Source organism: Ranitomeya variabilis, chromosome 2 (genome assembly GCF_051348905.1).
Source record: "Ranitomeya variabilis isolate aRanVar5 chromosome 2, aRanVar5.hap1, whole genome shotgun sequence".
Classification (NCBI taxonomy): Eukaryota; Metazoa; Chordata; class Amphibia; order Anura; family Dendrobatidae; genus Ranitomeya; species Ranitomeya variabilis.
This window is the reverse complement of record NC_135233.1, coordinates 571,805,316-571,822,465: the sequence shown is the minus strand read 5'-3', so window position 1 is coordinate 571,822,465 and position 17,150 is coordinate 571,805,316. Positions and strand designations below refer to the sequence as shown.

General features: G+C 41.3%; 1 long non-coding RNA gene across 1 annotated transcript in view; it reads left to right on the top strand.

Moving 5' to 3' along the window:
- The first annotated feature begins 429 nt into the window (after positions 1-429).
- LOC143809730 (uncharacterized) overlaps positions 430-17,150 on the top strand; it is a 139,445-nt gene continuing 122,724 nt past the window's right edge. Inside the window, exon 1 of the long non-coding RNA XR_013222420.1 lies at positions 430-974. This is a non-coding gene — a long non-coding RNA (uncharacterized LOC143809730). The remainder of the gene's footprint in view (positions 975-17,150) is intronic.

Sequence of the window (17,150 nt, the reverse complement as noted above, 5' to 3'; positions counted from 1 at the left end):
CCTACAACCTGCAGTAACCACCAATCGACCAAACCGCTGCATGACCAGCTCTACCCTCGCCTACTCTATTCTCACCCATCCCTTGTAGATTGTGAGCCCTCGAGGGCAGGGTCCTCTCTCCTCATCTGCCAGTTATGACTTGCATTGATTAAGATTATTGTTTTTTATTATGTATATGTAACACCCCAGGTAACCGGTTGTTACAGCCGCATTGCTTTCCTCACAGGGAGAGTGCTGTCATGCTTGGAAGTGTGGAAGGATCCCTTTAACAGTTATTCAGCACATACAGCACCATTCTGACTCCAGGCCAGAAGGGGGAGCTCTACACCCAACGTCAGGGGAGCTGCTCTCTCTGGTCAGGAGGAGGAGTCTGTTGCTAGGCAGTTGGGGAGAGTTAGACAGTTGGTGAGAGGAGAGCGAGGAGTGAGAAAGGAAAGCTGGGGCCATGCAGACTAGTGATTCTGCAGCTCCTTGGAAGGAAAAAGAGAGCAGAGCATCTTGTAAAGAGACTGGAAGGAGCAAAGGCGAAGTGAAGAGCTGGAGAGAGAAGTTGTGTCTGAACGTCCTCCACGCTGAGCGCATATACTGGTAGCTGGAAGACCGAGGTTGTGGGGGTAACTTCATGCCCCATGGCAGAAACCAGTGGACAGCTGATTTCAAGCTACCTGTCCACCATTAACACCCAAGGACACAGTAACAGATAGAGCCCGGGTCATGATAGAGATCCTGTAAAAAGGCTCGAGTTACCTGTTGTATGGGTTAGTGTACTACCTAAAGGGGGACAGAGAGAGAGCATGAGGACCTTGTGTGAGGCCCAAGGCAGCAAAGGACTACAACAACACATCGCTAGAAGTAAGGCATCCAACTCCACCTGGCTAGGGGGATTCCTGAGATGTTTCCAAGCCAGCCAGACAACACCAGCATCTGTGATCCGATACCCTGGACTGTGGCTGCCTGAATAATACAGTAAAAAGGTAAAGAGACTGCAACCCTGCATCTTCCATTTTTTTTTACATCACCTACCACCTGTCCCTACTACACCCGGAGCCCTGGGGACCCAGCTTCACCTGTGGGAAGCCATTCCATCCCTGCTGCCATAACATCACCCCAGTGAACTCCTTTAAGCAGTGTTGGTCACCCCTGACCGAATACCACAGGTAGCGTCACGGACATTTATTATTTTACAAATCCCTTTAAAGACTTTCCCTTTAACATGGGTGCCCAGGGCCATGGACTGGGTCACCGCCACCATGATACAACCCTTTAAGTACCGAACCTGGTATTGAGTACCCTACAGCCCTGGCGGGCATTCCATATACCCCTCCTCACATGTAAAGTGCCATGGAATAAATGGCGCTATAATAATAATAAAGTATAGTTTCCATGCCATACTGATTGTTTTTTGGGGATGTTTATATGTTTTTGAGTACATTTTTGGTTAAAACATCACTAACAAGCAGTGTGAAACAACTGAAAATATGTCTCATATTCTAGGTTCTTCAAAGTAGCCACCTTTTGCTTTGATGACTGCTTTGCACACTCTTGGCATTCTCTTGATGAGCTTCAAGAGGTAGTCACTGGGAATGGTTTTCCAACAATCTTGAAGGAGTTCCCAGAGATGCTTAGAACTTGTTGGCCCTTTTGCCTTCACTCTGCGGTCCAGCTCACCGCAAACCATCTCGATTGGGTTTAAGTCTGGTGACTGTGGAGGCCAGGTCATCTGGCGTAGCACCCCATCACTCTCCTTCTTGGTCAAATAGCCCTTACACAGCCTGGAGGTGTGTTTTGGGTCATTGTCCTGTTGAAAAATAAATGATGGTCCAACTAAACGCAAACCGGATGGAATAGCATGCCGCTGCAAGATGCTGTGGTAGCCATGCTGGTTCAGTATGCCTTCAATTTTGAATAAATCCCCAACAGTGTCACCAGCAAAGCACCCCTACACCATCACACCTCCTCCTCCATGCTTCATGGTGGGAACCAGGCATGTAGAGTCCATCCGTTCACCTTTTCTGTGTCGGACAAAGACACGGTGGTTGGAAACAAAGATCTCAAATTTGGACTCATCAGACCAAAGCACAGATTTCCACTGGTCTAATGTCCATTCCTTGTGTTCTTTAGCCCAAACAAGTCTCTTCTGCTTGTTGCCTGTCCTTAGCAGTAGTTTCCCAGCAGCTATTTTACCATGAAGGCCTGCTGCACAAAGTCTCCTCTTAGCAGTTGTTGCAGAGATGTGTCTGCTGCTAGAACTCTGTGTGGCATTGACCTGGTCTCTAATCTGAGCTGCTGTTAACCTGCGATTTCTGAGGCTGGTGACTCGGATAAACTTGGTCCTCATGTGAACCAGTTTCTTTGTAGCGCTTGATGGTTTTTGCCACTGCACTTGGGGACACTTTCAAAGTTTGCCCAATTTTTCGGACTGACTGTCCTTCATTTCTTAAAGTAATGATGGTCACTCTTTTTTCTTGCCATAATGTAAATTCTAGCAGTCTATTCAGTAGGACTATCAGCTGTGTATCCACCAGACTTCTGCACAACACAACTGATGGTCTCAAACCCATTTTTACGGCAAGAAATCCCACTTATTAAACCTGACAGGGCACACCTGTGAAGTGAAAACCATTCTCGGTGACTACCTCTTGAAGCTCATCAAGAGAATGCCAAGAGTGTGCAAAGCAGTCATCAAAGCAAAAGGTGGCTACTTTGAAGAACCTTGAATATAAGACATAATTTTAGTTGTTTCACACTTTTTTGTTAAGTATATAATTCATGTGTGTAACACATGTGTTAATTCATAGTTTTGATGCCTTCAGTGTGAATGTACAATTTTCATAGTCATGAAAATACAGAAAAATGTTTAAATGAGAAGGTGTGTCCAAACTTTTGGTCTGTACTGTATATATATAAATATATATTATTGTTTCAATTCAGTTTCCAAGCCTTAAAGACAATCAGTCACCCCAGGGCATTAATATAAACACTTAAAACAGGTATGTAGGGGACTTATCCCCTGTAAAATCATACATATTGTATAGATTTTGTGGTTTATATAAATATATACTGTATGCAAATGTAGGAGCTTCAAAGCACCATTGGCACGACCAGGGGCTCAGCGCACCGTGACTCTCTCACAATTTGCAATCTGAGCCATCGTCCTACAGTAGTGTTCAAAATAATAGCAGTCCAATATAACTATCCAGATTAATCACTCTTTTGGTATCAATTATATTACCACATGTCTAACAATTTTCCAGTTGGTGTAGTAGATTCTTAGAAAACCACCAGACTCCGCATTCATGATCTGCAGGGTTCTGAGTCTGTGTATTAGAATAATTAATTGAAAGGGTGTGTTCAAAATAATAGCAGTGTGGAGATCAATTAGTGTGGTCAATCATTCTGGGAAGAATCAGGTGTGAATCCAGTGGCCCTTATTTAAGAGTGAAGCCAGGACATGTTGTACATACATTTCTCCATGAAAGCCTGAGAAGCATGGGATGTTCAAGATATTGTTCAGAAGAACAGCATACTTTGATTAAAAAGTCGATAGGAGAGGGTAAAGCTCATAAAGAAATGCAGACAATGATTGACTGTAAAGCCAAAATGATCTCCAATGCCTTAAAATGGAAAGCCAAACCGGAGAGACGTGGAAGAAAGCGGAAGACTACCATTTGAATGGATGGAAGAATAGCCAGAATGGCAAAGGCTCAGCCAATGATCGGCTCCAGGATGATCAAAGACAGTCTCAAGTTACCTGTGAGTACTGTGACAGTTAGAAGACACCTGTGTGACGCTAATCTCTTAGCAAGAAGTCCCCGCAAAGCCCCACTGTTAAAAAAAAGACATGTACTGAAGCGGATACAATTTGCCAAAAAGCCCATCAACTGGCCTAAAGAGAAATGGAGAAACATTTTGTGGACCGACAAAAGTAAAATTGTTCTTTTTGGGTCCAAGGGCCGCAGACAGTTCGTCAGATGACCCCCCAACTCTGCCTTGAATCGACAGTACACTCTGAATACAGTGAAGCATGGTGGTGCAAGCATCATGATGTAGGCATGTTTCTCTTACTATGGGGCCGGACCTATTTACCGCATACCAGGAATCATGGACCAGTATGCATATATTAAAATTCTTGAAGAGGTCATGTTCCCTTTCGCTGAAGAAGATATGCCCTAGAAATGGGTCTTTCAACAAGACAACAACCCTAAAAGCACCAGTAAACAAGCAAAATCTTGGTTCCAGTCCAACAAAATTGAGGTTATGGAGTGGCCAGCCCAATCTCCGGACCTTAATCCGATAGAACACTTGTTGGGTGATATCAAAAATGCCATTTCTGAGTCAAAGTCAACAAATGGCAAAAAATTGTGGGATATAGTCCAAGCATCCTGGGCTGGAATAACAGATCATAGCGGCCAGAAGTTGGTTGACTCCATGCAACATAGATGAGAAGCATCTAAAAAACTGTGAGTAATAACTAAATATTAGGTTAGTGATTCACAGAAATGCTAAATCCACAAAAAAGTACATACTGTGAGTTTATAAAAACAAATGTAGACCCTGCTATTTTTTAGAACAGCCCAATGTTAATTTTTTGTTCTTTTCTGTAAAGTCGTTAAAAATTATCTACATTTCTCTTCATGTTTTGAATTAGAAAACAGTGTGCAATGTTCCTAATGCTGGAAATAAAAACTAGTATAAAGATTTTGTGATTAACTCATGTTTTAGAACACACTGCTATTATTTTGAACAAAACTGTACATGCCATCACCATGTATCTAAGTGGATGGTTGGAACCACGTCTGGTCTCCTGAACAACTACCACCTTATTTACACCCATTGTACATATATGTCCCAATAGGAAATGCATGAAGAGCGAAGCACAAAATTAAGTTTATTTATTATGTAATAAAAGTTCTCATTACCAGCCAACCAATGTGTCCTATATCCATCACCGATATTACTTCCTACAAAATTTCCAGAACACATTCATATGGGTTTCCAAATTTCCAGATTTTCAATTTATGCTTTTCTTTTTATAATGGACGTACAATGTAATCCCAAACGATGATCTCGATCAATACAACTTACATATTAAAGAGCAAACAATGGAGGAACCATTTACTTGGAAGAAGAACGTCTCCCGGTACATGACACACATTTTTTTACTTAATTCTATCATACACCGGGTCAGTAACTTGTCAGTAAGGAACATTAATAAACAAAAAGTGGCCCGTACATTTTGATTAATAGGCTGTTGTATTAAGGTAGTTTTAGCAAAATTACTTCACCCTGAAGACACTTGTGAAGGCGCGAAGATATAAGGACAAACACTCAGACCTGATTAGAGAGAGAGGGTGGATGAGACAGTTTGGATGGGGTCTAACACAGCCGACAGTGAAGAATGGCTAAAATGCAGAAATTAATTATTGCAGAGGAACCCTTTTCCTTTTTTTTTTTCTTTGCTTCTTCGGGTAGACTTGTGTAAGGAAGGCCTCCCAGGTTCCTGCAATCTTTCATTGTCAGGAGACGCCAAAAGATTGATTCAATTAAGATTAGCAGCGTTAGGGACGTAGCGGCGGATTCGTTTAGATTAGAATTGTCTTACTGAGAATCTTTAAGAGCTTCTGACCCCTCCGTGGTCGCCAATTTCTACGATGAGATTAGAAGGCGACATTGTGTTGCGAGACTCTGCAGGCACAATTTTTCTAAGGAACGTAATGTCCTATTCATGACAGGTTACAGGCAGCAGTCAGTTTGCTGTAATTATTTGTGTTATTCCCAAGGAATGAAGAGAGAATTTAAATATAAACTCATCTTAATATAAATCGGAAGATATCCTGTTGCTTTCCTTCCAGCGTATGTGGACTCATTTTTCCTAAGGTTTCAAAGTTCAGTCTAATATTAACTGAAAGACCCCGCTTTAAGCTATGTCAGCTCGACTTAGTCAACCATATACATTTTTCCTAAATTGTGAGGTTTTTATGTATACTATATTTTTATGACTATTTTACACTGTATATAGTTATTTTACGATGAATGAAGTACTCTATTTTCACGAGCACGTAGCACAATCGGCAGCAGGGTCCATCACCTGACATGACTTATTTATAGGGGTGTTTGGGTCATTTCCATGACCCAATTGCTGCACCCCTGATGGTGTCCACACTAAATAGAAGACTAATATCTGAATGTGAATGTTTAAATGAATAAGACAAGCTCTGAACATTTTTTTTACGTGGTGGTCTTGCTCCAAGTTACAACCATGACAAAAGCTAGGCATACATATTAAATTAATGAAAAACGGTCATTCACTGTTTTAAAGAGAATCTATAAGAAAGTATTTGCTATTTAATCAGAGAGCAGCATAATATAGAACAAGATACCCTGATTCCAATGATGTATCACTTCTTAGGCTGTGTGCTGTAGTTTCAATACAATCAGTGTTTTATCAGCAGGAGATCACCAATACAGGACTAAGTACCATGTGCCAGACAGCCCAGCTAATCTGTGTAACCCCACCCCACCACTGATTGGCAGTTTGCTGACAATGCACAGTGTACACAGGAAGCTACCAATCAGTGGGGTTATAGACAGCTCAGCATTCTGATCACTGCTACATCCACAGCAGAGAAAACAGTGATTCTATCTAAACCGTACCAAGCATCCCAGTAAGTGACACATCATTGGATTTCTGCACCTACATCATGCTGCTCTCAGATTAAACAGCAAACACCTACTGATAGATTCCCTTTAATAGTACACCATAGTTTTATAAAAAGGACTCCAAAACATATACATTGATCATTACGACTAAGCAAAAACATGCAAAATTAAGTAAGAGTTTCTTAGTTTAACATTCTGATCAAATGGTATGAAGTTCAGTGCCATGGAGAAACTCTCATTGGGTCCCCAACCTGTAAGGTGGGGTGCCATGCACCACTCACCACTGCAGCATGAGCGAACCAGCAGTAGTGAGCGACATGGATCAAAAGAGCACCAATATTACAAGGTTAAGCCCCCATGATTCCAGGTAACGGTACCCTTCTGTAATGATTATAAGGGATAACTCAGGAGACTCTTTGCATGGAACAAGACAACTACAGGACACAGTTTTATAAGTGGTAAAGTCTATATTATCACACGATGATTCAATCATGTGCAGAGAGAAACTCAAGTCCACAACACTTGGTGCAAATAATAAACACAGCTTAGCAGTCTATAGGAAACTTCAGAGGAAAATGCAATCACGCAGAAAGTCTATGAAGCACAATTATTCTTGAGGATACTTGACACGAATAAGTCCTTGGTAGTCCAAACACAGATAGATATGCTTATAAGGCAGTTCAAATAATATCTTAGCTCAACCAGGGAGGTCTGGTTAATAGTCTCAGGTTCTTGCAGAGCAGAAACAGCTTACATGTCTAGCAAATGCAGATGGAAGCAAACACGAGCAGCAGTTGAAGGAGGATTACTGGAACTGGTGTATGCAGCAGGAACTCAGAGCTGAGTTGCAGGATCACCACACAGGTTCACAGGAGCAGGTGCATAGCCAGGGAGTAATCAGAGGTCAGGAGCTGGATGCAAGGCAGAATACTCTAGCACAGACTGAAGGCTGGGGTGGAGTTATATAGCAGGAAGACATGGTGCACATGAGACCAAAGACGCCATCTTGGAAAAGGGCAGTAATGCACAAAAGGTAATCAAAATGTTCAGAGTCCTGACACCTACTGTTTTAATAGTGACACCATGAAATGTCCAAGTGATAGTCTCTGATGGTCTTGTGCAGTGATGGGGATATTAGTCAGAGTGCACAGTAACAGTGCACTCCCTAGCTCTGATCAGAAGTGATGAGCCAGCAATAGAGTGCACTGTCAGTGAGCAATGTAAGAGTTTGAGAACAATAGTTCACAGTCACAAGATCATACTGAGTATTCGTTGAAATTGACAACTGATGCATGCTCAGTGCAGCAGACACTAGCCAGACCCTGAAAAGGACATAACTGATGACGCTTCTTTTCAGGGAAGGGGCAGAGGATGCAGCAGTGACTGCAACCTCTGCCCCTGATGACGACTCATTTGAGTATCCCAGCATGCACTGGAATTCTCAAACAAAGCAACATCAAAACGAAGTTATGAAAAATACAAGTAAAGCAGCTAGATTGGTGAGGGAACGATAGGGACTTTTTAATTAAAGTACATTAGAAAAAAATATTTGATTATGACATTAAATAGAGATTAACGATTAAAATAAATTTCCTTTCAGGCCACCCTTTGAAGTCTAAACAATTCTTTACCCATATTTCTATTCTTTCTCCTACTACTGTGTTTTGTTTGTGACAACTTTATTTGCCAGCTTAATATGCAGCCTGTTATTCTGCTAATAGAGGTAATAAATCTTGGGTTTCCCACTTAAATTGGAAAACAAAAAAAGATAAAGAAGACTTGTATACTAAAAATACATTGTACATGCATGTGTAAAGGACCCATGTGCCTTAAGCCGCCTGTTGAAACATCGTTCAGCTGACAGGTATCGAATGCTTGTCTGTAGCAGTGGCTGATCTCTCTGCCAATTAAAAGCATTAGGTAATTGATTTACAACATAATCTGTCAGTTGACAATCAGGAGGCTACATAAATATTTGATGATTGGCCGATCCCACCAAAATCAGCAAGTTTGGAGGTCTTTTTCCTAATGTGTATGATGGCTGTTAGGCATCGAGATCCCATCACTGTACAGGGGGAATCTCCAGCCATGTCTTTTGCGGTCTCTCATTCTTTCCCAGCCGCAGAAGATCCTGCACAACAGAGATGTCGGTCCCAGCGTCTTGCTCAGTCTAATGCTGTGTGTCTGGTTGCTGCTGCCTTTTCAGGTCCAGCTATAGCAACCAGCATTAGCCAGCGGTGAGCAGATGCTCCTGGTACTAAGTCCTGCTTTTGGCTTTCTGAGCATGCCCGTGAGACAACCACTCAATGGTGGTTGGAGGTCACATGCCCAGGTCCTAAAGCAGCTCGGATTGGTCCGTTATCAAGGTCCCGGAAGACTGCAGCCATAAAAGGATCGCACGGCCGTGCACTAGTATAACCAAAAATCGTGGTGTGTGTGCATCGTGCTTGTCTCTGGTGCCAGCTCCTAATCAACCCCTACCCTCGTGCTGTGAATGAGTCTGGGTGTTTGGAGCAAGGGACAGCGCCTAATAGTGGTACAGTACACGATTTGATAGCATCTGTTAGCGTTGTTTGCCAGTGTGATGCCGCACGCACTCTGTGTGCTAAATCTGCTAGATAGCGTCGGTTAGAGGCATTCGCCAGTTTGACGCCGGGCGCACTCTGTGCACTAAATATATTCAGCAGTTCTGCAAAGTAACAGAGCTCACTGCAGAACACACCGGGTGACGGTTAACCCGTGTGTGTTCGGTGTAATTCCGCCATATAATGTCCGCCATTACCAAGCAGCAGTTACCATCTCTGCAAGGTGGACCCTGGGTTGCGAACACACTTTATTGTTACTATTACATTGATTTGGTGCGTTCCGCCAACCCTAACAATGGCTTTTCGAGTCTGCTAAATATTTGCTATGGAAGCAAGCTACATTACAACAGAGGGTATTTGTGTATGTATGTTGGATTTACAGTACTGTCTAAAAGTTTTAGACAAATGTGATAAAAATGCTGCAAAGATGTTCTCAATACTGAGAAATTCAAGCAGATACTTATCCATCATGTAATACCATCAGGGAGGCGTTTCACTCAAAATTTAAATAGATATACATGAGATATATAATCAGTGCTTTGCCTGTGTAATTTACTGTACATGTACAGTGCCTACAAGTAGTATTCAACCCCCTGCAGATTTAGCAGGTTTACACATTTGGAATTAACTTGGCATTGTGACATTTGGACTGTAGATCAGCCTGGAAGTGTGAAATGCACTGCAGCAAAAAAGAATGTTATTTCTTTGTTTATTTTTTTTTTAAATTGGGAAAAGTTTTTTCAGAGGGTCATTTATTATTCAACCCCTCAACCCACCAGAATTCTGTTTGGTTCCCCTAAAGTATTAAGAAGTAGTTCAGGCACAAAGAACAATGAGCTTCACAAGTTTGGATTAATTATCTCTTTTTCCAGCCTTTTCTGACTATTTAAGACCCTCCCCAAACTTGTGAACAGCACTCAAACATGGTCAACATGGGAAAGACAAAGGAGCATTCCAAGGCCATCAGAGACAAGATCGTGGAGGGTCACAAGGCTGGCAAGGGGTACAAAACCCTTTCCAAGGAGTTGGGCCTACCTGTCTCCACTGTTGGGAGCATCATCCGGAAGTGGAAGGCTTATGGAACTACTGTTAGCCTTCCACGGCCTGGACAGCCTTTGAAAGTTTCCTCCCGTGCCGAGGCCAGGCTTGTCCGAAGAGTCAAGGCTAACCCAAGGACAACAAGGAAGGAGCTCCAGGAAGATCTCATGGCAGTGGGGACATTGGTTTCAGTCAATACCATAAGTAACGTACTCCACCGCAATGGTCTCTGTTCCAGACGAGCCTGTAAGGTACCTTTACTTTCAAAGCGTCATGTCAAGGCTCATCTACAGTTTGCTCATGATCACTTGGAGGACTCTGAGACTGACTGGTTCAAGGTTCTCTGGTCTGATGAGACCAAGATCGAGATCTTTGGTGCCAACCACACACGTGACGTTTGGATACTGGATGGCACTGCATACGACCCCAAGAATACCATCCCTACAGTCAAGCATGGTGGTGGCAGCATCATGCTGTGGGGTTGTTTCTCAGCCAAGGGGCCTGGCCATCTGGTCCGCATCCATGGGAAGATGGATAGCACGGCCTACCTGGAGATTTTGGCCAAGAACCTCCGCTCCTCCATCAAGGATCATAAGATGGGTCATCATTTCATCTTCCAACAAGACAACGACCCAAAGCACACAGCCAAGAAAACCAAGGCCTGGTTCAAGAGGCAAAAAATCAAGGTGTTGCAGTGGCCTAGTCAGTCCCCTGACTTTAACCCAATTGAAAACTTGTGGAAGGAGCTCAAGATTAAAGTCCACATGAGACACCCAAAGAACCTAGATAACTTGGAGAAGATCTGCATGGAGGAGTGGGCCAAGATAACTCCAGAGACCTGTGCCGGCCTGATCAGGTCTTATAAAAGACAATTATTAGCTGTAATTGCAAACAAAGGTTATTCCACAAAATATTAAACCTAGGGGTTGAATAATAATTGACCCACACTTTTATGTTTAAAATTTATAAAAATTTAACTGAGCAACAAAACTTTTTGGTTTGTAAGATTTATGCATCTGTTAATAAATCCTGCTCTTGTTTGAAGTTTGAAGGCTCTAACTTATTTGCATCTTATTAAACCTGCTAAATCTGCAGGGGGTTGAATACTACTTGTAGGCACTGTATAAACCAAATAAATAAATGAAAGACATGATGCGTGGTACCACCTATTTTTTGTTAACCAACCAAGGTAAAGCAGACAGCTTTGGACTTATAGTATCAGGCTGCGAAGGTCCGTGGTTATTGGGACCTTCTCATCCTAAAAATATAAGCCCACAGCCACCTTAGAATTGGTGCATCATATTACACGCAGTTCCAAAGTAATCCAACCAATCCAAGTAGTCCAGAAAACGATACCTGAAAAATATAAAAAGACAGAAAAAAAGCAATAGACACTCCCTCACTCATCAATTAAGTAACCAAAATGTTTCCACAAAGCTTTGCCGTAGTCCACGTTCCCTGATGTCTCCTATGTCTGTGAATAGCAGTAGAGTGACTGCTATTCACTGGCGCCGACAAGTGATGACAATGATCGTCAGCGTCGCTGGATCCTACTGAGCACAGCAAGACTAAGCTTCTCTGATGAGCATTGTAGTCACTACCCAATGCCTGTGAATAGCAGGAACTCTACAGCTATTCACAGTCACCGAAACAACATTCGGGGTACGTGGACTACGGCGGAGTTTGTGGGAACATTTTGGGTAATAAATTGGTGAACAAGGGACTGTCTGTTGTTTTTATTTCTGTCTTTTTATGTTTTTCACGTATCATTTTCTGGACTACTTCAGATTCATTGGATTATTTTGGACCTGCATGGGATTTTTTTTCAATAAATTGGTGAACAAGGAATAGTGTGACGGTTTATTCAAATATAGATTATTTTTTCTGTGTGTGTTTTAATTTTTTAATAACAGGTTGGAATTGGGGTGTCATATAGACCCCAGTGCTTGATGTCAGCCATGATTTTTTTACAAATCACAGATGTCATCAACCCCAGAAACCAGTACCCAAACTGACACCGCACCAGGGCAATTGGGAAAGCTTCTGGGTTGGCTGCAGTCTTGTGTTTTTTGGCTGTGAAGAGTCCAATAACCATGGACCTTCCCAGCCTGATAATATAAGCCCACAGCTGTCTGCTTTACCTTGGCTGGTTATCAAAAATAGAGGGGGGCCCACATCATTTTTTAAATTATATATTAGGTTGAACCAGGCTAAAAACAACTGTGTTAACGTGGGTTTTTTTAGCTGCAGATGTTCTGCAACTAATGCAAGTCTGTGGAGAAATTACGCACAAAAAACTGAGCATTCCCACAAGAAAAATTGACATGCTGTGAAAACGGCACCACAAGTGATTTTATGCAATGTAAAAAAGAAGCACAGTGGGTATGGAATTTCTATTAATCCCATTCACTATGCTTATACCGCACAACACAGAGTTTTGGACATAGCCAAAATATGCTGCATCCAGAACGCTAGTATTACTGTTTGTGGGCATGCAGCCAATTAGTTATGGCTGTAACTCAATGGAGTGGCATAGTCACACATGCACTTCTTCATTCATAGCTTAGTAATCTGTCTAGAAAAGCTAATTACAGCACATTCAATCTAGTGATAATGTGGCCCAAACTCCCAATGATCAGATAGTTGTCACCTTTTGATAGATGATAAATGACATCTGTAAGAAAACCCTTTTAAAATTTTTCCCAAAAGAGTTAAAGTCATGTATGACGTATGAATAGCTAATAAATTCAGAAGCTTCACATTCTTGTCAAAAGATCTAAAAAGTCAAAAAATGTGTAAACCTACACAAGCATACAAATGACTTATGACACAACCCTTTGGGGCAGTGAGGCCAGCAATATCTCTTAGGCATTCATTGCATATTAAGAGTAACTGCTTCAAAAGTCCATAGTTGAGCTATATAACATATACAAAAGAATATCATAGTTATATTGGACCTTCAGGTTAACACTTGTCCCGTTTAGTCAGTTTTCACCTACGTCTAACGTATACTCATCAACAAAGGTAGACTATAGAATAAACAGAGTATTTTGGCTAGGGTTTTCTGTGCAATGGGGTATAAGTAGCATAAGCCTTTAGTAGTTATGGGCAGCTAAAATTATTGGAACTCCAGTGACCGCTTGGTAATAACAAGACTTTAAAAAGGTAGAAAGTTAATCTGAGAGAGGTGCAAAAATATATCTGGGACCATTTTAAACAACTCAGTTCAGTAAAATACTGATAAACCACATATAATTATTTATTTAGATTCCATATCGATATGATATATTGCTAGATGTGGATCCATTTGCACAAAAAAATATTAAGACAATATTACTAAAAGAACTGTATCTAGATATGAGTGGATCTTTTGAAATTCAAATTTGCTGGCTTCGCCGAATTTTCCCAGAAGGTTTGATACGCTGAGAATAAATTTTTGCAAATGTCCATAGTGGAAAGCTTGTAAATGGTCAGAAAATACATGTGTGGGAAAGGGGTAAGAGAGAGGTGATCCTGCTAACCATAAGACTTTACACTCTGCAGGAGAGAAAGGGAGAAAGAGAGAGAGAGAAGACCCCACTGACCATAAGAGCTTACACACATGTAACTCCTAAATAAATGATTATATTTGATTTCCATGAGAATCTTGTGATGGAAGCACCGACAATTATCTGGATGTTTCTCTGTTTATTGGTTTCTGTGTGCGAGTGACACAGCTCAGTTGCAGAGCATCTCTTTTGTTTCTGTTTGCCAGTGACACAGCTCAGTTGCAGAGCATCTCTTTCATTTTTGTGTGCGAGTGACACAGCTCAGTTTCAGAGCATCTCTTTCATTTTTGTGTGCGAGTGACACAGCGCAGTTGCAGAGCATCTCTTTTGTTTCTGTGTGTGAGTGGCACTACTCAGTTGCAGAGCATCTCTTTCTTTTCTGTATGCGAGTTCAATTTATGTGCTGTTCACACTATGTGGTGTTTTACCAAGTGTATACAAGTAATTGCTTGCCGTGTGTTCCGTCATTGTTCTCTAGTAGCAGTTTAACATCTCTGCACGGAGGACCCCAGGTTGCGATTGCGCTTTATTATTTATTTTATTTAGCCCAATCCACCAACCCTAACAAGGAGGAGAAGGAGTAAGTGAACTCAAAAATCCTCTCATTCACACTTAGGCCTTTTAAACCAGATGGTATTGGGATGCTAAGTCAGACATATTCTCTCTTTCTCTTGTAGAGTGTAAGTTCTTATGGTCAGTGGGGTCCTTTCTTTCTCCTGTACAGTATAAAATATTATGATCAGCAGGGTTCTTTCTCTTTCCTGTAGAGTGTAAGCTCTTAGGGTTAATGAGCTCTTCTCTCTCTTCTGGAGAGTGTAAGCCCTTATGATCAGCAGTCCTCTCTTTCTCCTTTAGATTGTAAGTTCTTATAATCAGCGGGGTCTTCTCTCCTGTAGAGTGTAAGCTCTTATGATCAGCAGGGTCCTCTCTCTCCTCTAGAGTGTAAGCTCTTATCGTCAGTGGGGTCCTCTCTCTCTCTCCTGTAGAGTGTAAGCTCTTATGGTCAGCGGGGTCCTCTCTCTCTCCTGTAGTGTGTGTAAGCTCTTATGGTCAGTGGGGTCTTCTCTCTCCTGTAGAGTGTAAGCTCTTATGGTCAGTGGGGTCTTCTCTCTCCTGTAGAGTGTAAGCTCTTATGGTCAGCAGGGTTCTCTTTCTCTCTCCTCCCCAATGTGTATTTTCTTAGTAATTACAAACTTTCCAGCATTGAAATTTATAAAACTGTATTTGACGCTTATCAAACCTTTTGGGGAAATTCGGCAAAGCTGGCAAATTCAGATTTCAAAAGATCTGCTCATATCAAAGTATAGACCTTTATGTGGTATTTTTTTAATATCTCTTTGTGAACAAGGAATCAATATCTAGCAATATATCACATTTATAGGGATATCAATAAATATTTTTATTTCGTTTTCAATATACTTATGAAAATTAAAGCTAGTTATGATATATTTTGTCAACACAACCATCAAAAAGGCAAAAAGCGATTGTTTTCTATTCTATTTAAAAGAGCAATTGAATTGGTTACTTGAATTCCCGACCTTCACAAAGGTCCCGTAACTTCTGTCACTCACAAAACAAAAAGCTATTTATTTGTCTCTATAAGTGTACTTATATACTAAAAAGACATTCTTCACAGATCCTTGTAGCGTCCTTCATACCGTTTCAGCAGGGCCCTAATGTGCCCAGGCCCCCTGGGATGAATGATATTCAGCATAGCACTCCTTCTCATTGTTGCATTATGTCACATTACTGACGGCTCCATTGTCCCGGTGCTGAAAGCGGAGGCTTTTTACACACATCCAGTGATTTTCTCTGTACAGGGCCATCCTATTGATCCATTCACACTGCCCCTGCATCCCATAACACATTGCTATACAGCATCCTACACATTTACCACCGCTCGATTTGGTACCAAGAGCCTTACACCTGCAGCTTTAACAAACGGCGCAAAGGTTAAAAATTATTGTGAACCATTTAACGGGTGGATTCAAAGGTCACTCCATTGTGCCCGGACTGCGGCATTATACAGATTGATAGTTTGTTACTGCTCTCTGTCCCATTCACTTGAGGAACTTTCTCCGCATGACCCTTTGGTGTCAAAACATCCTGACTGCCGGCCCTCTGTTGCCATTTCAAAAGGAGCTTAATTATTGGTCTTTGTTATTAAGTGCTCGTTGATTGGGTAATCTGGCCACATAATGTGTGATCATTAAGGGTCACAAAACTGTTATTCCAGGTTAAAAAGAGAATTGGCTCAGTAACCAGATACTTCAAGTTTGGCCTTTGAAGATTTCTTAGTGTGTTGGTGGGGCGGTGGGAGGAGAGCTACTGAATTTCAGGAGAAATAAAAAGACATTTACCAGGTCTCATATGCTCCTTGCATCCTTCTATTGTTTCTATCATTCCTAGTGGAAACATTGGAGATTTATTTACACCCGTTGAACATATAGTGCATAGACAATAGACAGATTATCAAAGGACGCAGAGCTGAAAAGTCATATAACTTTTTTGATAATATAAGATCAAGAAGGTTTCGGCACTCGCATAGGTTTTTCTTTTGATCCTTTATTCAACACAACTTGACACATTTCAATCCATCCAAAGCTTTCGTCATGTAACTTTTATGAAACTTACTTTCTTGGGATCAATTGCACCATGTTTTAGCGTATTACAACTATTGATCTTCTGTACTCCATAGATTGTGAGTTATAGTGGACAGGGCTCTTGTGTGTTTTTGGACCATGTCTTCATGTAGATTTTCATAGAAATTGTATCAATAGTAGAGTTGAGCGAATTTGTTCAGATTTGGTCACCGAATCTGAATTTGCCATATTCGTGCCACATTCGAACCCTTTTCATGCCGAATGTATGTTTGAGGTTCCGAACATATTCAGTAATTTCTACTCCCATTGACTCTAATGATGTTTGGATGTGTTTGACGAATATTGCAAACACAATATTCAATGCCGATCGTATTCAGAACCGAATCCGAACAAATTCGCTCAACTCTAATCAAGAGCTCGCGATATTTACTGTGGTCTTGTAAAAGCAAAAGATGATATTAAAAGTATAAAGAAAGTTCTTTCAATACATGAAACCCATGAAATCCAACTGGGAGCAACATCTGCATGGAGTTTATATGTTCTCTCTGTGTTTGGTTCTTCATTTCCTTTCCACACCGAAAAACAAAAACTTCAAGTCAATTTGAGATATGGATTTTGAGCTCAAGAAGAGACAAAAATTGATGCAAAAAATGACAATGTCTATACAGCACTGCAGAATATGTGTAATGAACCAATAAACAGAGCAATTCCAGAAA